Source organism: Carlito syrichta, unplaced genomic scaffold, assembly GCF_000164805.1.
Source record: "Carlito syrichta isolate Samal-C Ts95f unplaced genomic scaffold, Tarsius_syrichta-2.0.1 Scaffold316040, whole genome shotgun sequence".
Taxonomy (NCBI): domain Eukaryota; kingdom Metazoa; phylum Chordata; class Mammalia; order Primates; family Tarsiidae; genus Carlito; species Carlito syrichta.
Genome location: NW_007260136.1, coordinates 146,781 through 151,879, shown reverse-complemented (window position 1 = coordinate 151,879; position 5,099 = coordinate 146,781).

Below are 5,099 nucleotides of genomic sequence, written 5' to 3'. Positions count from 1 at the left end.
TAAGACCATAAACGTAATCAAATACATCAACAGATATGAAAAATTAAAAAAACACATGATTATATCATTAAACATGGAAAAAGCTTTTGATAAAATCCAGCATCCCTTCTTGATAAAAATCCTCAAACACCAAGCATAGATGGAACATACCTCAAAAATAGTAAGAGCCATCTACAAGAAACTCACAGGCAGCATATGATAAACAGACAGAAATTGGAACCATTTTCCCTGAAAACCAGAACAAGAAAAGAGTGCCTCCTCTCATTCTTCCTATTCAACCTAGTATTGGAAGTCCTAACTAGAGCAAACAGACAAGAGAAGGTGATCAGGGGTATTCAAATGGGAAAAGAGTAAGTCAAGTTATCCGTGTTTGCAGATGACATGATTCTACACCTTGAAAACTCTAGATAATCTGTTAAAAACCTCCTTGCACTAACAAAGGACTTTGGCAAAGTCTCAGGGTATGAAATAAATGTACAAAAGACAGTGCATTTCTATACACCAACAAGAAACAAACAGAAACCCAAATAAAAAGCACTATCCCACCACAATAGCCACAAAAAATATGAAGTAGTACCTTGGCATCTTTCTATCCAGAGACATGAAAAACCTTCACAATGAAAACTATAAAACACTGCTCAAAGAAATCAAAGATGACATAAGCAAATGGAAAAAATATTCCATGCTCATGGATTGGAAGAATCAACATTGTTAAGATGTCCATCCTACCCAAGGCAATTTACAGATTTAATGCAATACCCATCAAACTACCAGCAGCATTCTTCTCAGACCTGGAAATGACAATACAGGTATTCATATGAAACATAAATAACCACAAATAGCCAAAGTAGTCCTCAGCAAAGAAACAAAAACAAGCAAACAAACAAACAAAAAACAAAGTGAGAGGTATCACACTTCCAGACTTCAAACTTTATTATAAAGCTACAATAATCAAAACAGCCTTGTATTGGTACAAGAACAGGCATATAGATCAATGGAATAGGATAGATATTCCAGAGACAAAACTACATTTTCTCCACCAACTCATCTTCAACAAAGCCTCCACCACCAACCACTAGGAAGAGGAGAACTTGTTCAGTAACTGGTGTTGGGAAAACTGGTTGATCACATGCAGAAGATTAAAACAAGACCCCTACCTATTACCATATACAAAAATCAGCTCTAATGGATCAAAGACCTAAACATGAAACCTCAAACTACAAGAACCTTAGAAAATGCAGGAGACACCCTTATGGAAATTGGAACTGGTAACCAATTCCTGATCAAAACCCCAAGTGCCCATGTCATAAGGGATAAGACAGACAAGTGGGACCTCATCAAGCTGACGGGCTTCTGAAATGCTCAAGAAACCATCAAGAAAGTAGGGGTACACCCCACAGACTGGGGAAAAAATATTGCCAGCTGTATATCTGACAAAAGCCTAACATCTAGGATCTACAGGAACTCAGGCATGCTGAAAAGAAAAAAAAATCCATTACAAAGTGGGCAAAAGATATGAATAGACACTTCTCAAAAGGAGATATATGAGCAGTCAATAGATACATGAAAAAATGCTCAGCCTCACTAGTCATCAAAGAAATGTATATTAAAACTACACTGAGATACCACTTAACTCCAGTCTGGATGGCCATCAATAACTCAAAAAATAACAGATGCTGGAGAGGATTCAGTGAAAAGGGAAGACTTCCACACTTATTTGTGTGATTGTAAACTAGCATAGCTTCAGTGGAAAACAATGTGGAGATTTCTAAAAGGTCTAAAAATTGACCTTCTATGTGACCCCACAATCCCCCTACTGGGGATATACCCAGATAAACTCAAATTATTCTATAAAAAATATATCTGCATATGTATGTTCATTGAAGCATTGTTCCTAATAGCAAAAACATGGAACCAATCATGCTGCCCCATCAAAAGAGGACTGGATTAAAAAAAAAATGTGGTACAGATATATAATGGAATAGTACACGGTCATAAAGAAGGACAAAATCATGAACTTCACAGCAACCTGGCTGAGCTTAGAGTCTATAATACTGAGTGAGTGATCTATCACAGACACAAAGAACTGAGTATCTCATATTCTCACTCGTAAGTGGACCTTGAACAATTATCGTAATACTATTAGAAAAGGATTGGCAGCAGTGAGAAACTGCCGGGGAGTGGGGTGGGGAGGTGGGATTGACAGTAGTGGTATCTGCCAGTGAATGGAGGGGGCACACCTTGTCAACAGTGGTAACTGCATAATGAACTTTTGTATACCTAATCCTGAATTGTACCCCACATCTTTAAAATTAAAAATTAAATAAAAAGAAATAAATGTCTATATGTATTTGAAGTAGCTTTCCACAAGCAACTCAAAATTGTCGTGTGAAAAATAGTGTTTTTCAGTCAGGCTTGGTGGCTCAGCCTGTAACCCCATGCCTTTGGAAGGCTGAGGTGAGTGGATTGCCTGAGCCCGCGGGTTCGAGACCTGCCTGGGCAGCGAAACCTCTTCTCTACAATAAATCAAAAAATCAGCCAGGCGTGGTAGCACATGCCTGTAATTCCGGCTAGTTGGAAGGCTGAGGCAGAAGGATCACTGGAGCCCAGCAGGTCGAGGTTGCAGTGGCCGGGAGCGGTCACTGCACTCCAGTCTGGGCAACAGAGTGAGACTCCAACTCAAAAAAACAAAAAAAGAAAAATACCGATTTTGCAATAGAAAATCCCAGATGAAACCACCTTATCCAGTAATCAAAATTAACATCACAAACAATATGATATATTTTTATCATGTAACTCCTGATATGATACACTGAGAATTATGCAATGTTATTTCATTGGGTTCCATGCCAAAAATGTATAGACTCGGTACTCATGAGAAAGCATCAAGCAACTCCCCATCAAGGGATAATTCACCAAATAACTCTTTAATACTCTTTAATAGTGTTCAGGTCATGAACATAGACTTGTCCTATAATGCAAAATACTAATAATACATAGTAACTAAATATAATCTGAAAAGCTAAATTTGACATTGGAATTGATAAAATATATTCCTGTGACAACTTGAAAATTTGGTTATGTTTATAGTTTTGTTAATAGCATGTTATCAATTTTTTTCCTTGCTGTGATTATACTATGGTCAGATATGATGTTAATGCTAGAGAAAGGTAGGTAAAACTCTTGGAACTGCTTCATGATTTTTGTAACTTTTATGTAAATCTAAAACTATTACAAAATCAAACTTTAGAAAAAACAATTCTGAGACTCAGTGGGAGAAAAGTCACCACAAGCAAGTTACAGTAAATAGCATCTAGCAAATCACATTGGCCACACCGTTTCATTCTGTTTAAATATACCCATAACACATTTTTCATTCACTTTTTCAAAGATGAATTTTTATACCTAATTCATATTATGTGTGATCTGAGAACATTCAAAATTACTAGGATCTCAAAGGTCATATTTCAATCAGTTTTTCTTCCTCAGCAAGGAGCTAATGGAATTCTCATGACACACTTATAGCCATTAATCTGTCTCTAGTTAAGAAATGTTAAACTTCTGTGATTTATTTTTATTCTATGTTCTCACTCTGTAAAGTGGAAGATGAGAAATATTTTTAGGATCTTGCCACTCAGAAAATAATTTCACCATATATACTCTACATACTGGAATAAGAAAATACTGAAAATAATTTTGTTATTTTAATTTTTCAATTATTTTTTTAAACCTTAGTTCTGCCATATACAGACTGGGTCTTTAGTTTTTTATGACTAATAAATTATAAAAATATTTTAACACATATGTTGTACAAAATTGTACATGAATAAAGCCCAGATTGCAAGTCATAATTGAAATATATGTTGGTTACTCCACTCATGTAATTATTTAGTTGTCTTGGATTTATTTTATAGGCAACTTTTGTTATTGCATACTAATTTGTCAAATATGCACAATGGGTGATTGTCTTAAAGTACTGTGGTTCCATATTCGCTGTAGAAAGAGAGAAATTCAGTAATCGTTCACTCAAATAACTGATGTAAAAAAGCTGGGGAAAAATTTGTTTTTCCTTGGATTCCTTTTAAGGATCTTGCTTAAGAGGTAAATTCATTATTTTTCGCAAGTTTGTTCAAACAGAAATGGAACAGTGAAGAAGAGGATCATTCATAATGTTGTCATCCAATCTATTTTTTCCACAAATTTGTAAATGCCCACTAGGTTCTGAACACTAAAACAATGCTTAAAATGGATAAACATTAGTCTTTTATTTTCTAGCAATTTAAAATCCAGGAGGAAATAATATACCCTAATAATAATTTTGTTAATAATATTAACAACAATAATAACTACTACTACTATTTCTAGAAGTACAACTGCTATTTATAGAGTATTATGTTTGTTAACATATATATCTACGCATATATATGTTATATATACTTATTGTCACAATAACCATGTGCATTTGAAATTACTGTCGTATGGTTCAAATGCTTGATAACAATAGGACTTGGGAGCTCATCTTACTATAGATTTTTCTACAAAGGTCTGTCAAAGAATTAATGTCATTTTTTTCTCACTAAAAAATAGACAATAAATTTATAGTATTACCAAGAAGTCTTGTGACAGAAAGAAAGCTCAACTGTAGGATAAAACGAACTCCACTCTACTCCTCCACTGATATTCCTTACACAGAGGACAGTTCACGGCTGTGGGCAGCAAGTGAGGACTAGGTGCACTTGCCCACAGCAACAACAGTGATGACTATGACAACATGCAGGTCAAGAAGCAGAGTGACTACCAAAGGATGGTGATGTCCAATGAGGATGAGTGGGTTTGTCCACATTTTCTCTGGCATCAGAGACCAGAGAATGTTGTCTCTAAAGCCAGAATTTTGGTCATATATGCTAACCATGAGGAAGGAAGACAGGTAGAGAGAATTTGGTTGTTGTTTAAAGCAAATAAGCCCAGCCGGACTCGGTGGCTCAGCCTGTAATACCGCGCCTTGGGAGACTGAGGTGAGTGGGTTGCCTGAGCCCGCAGGTTCGAGACCCACCTGGGCAACTTGGTGAGACCGCATCTCTACAATAAAAAAAAAAAAA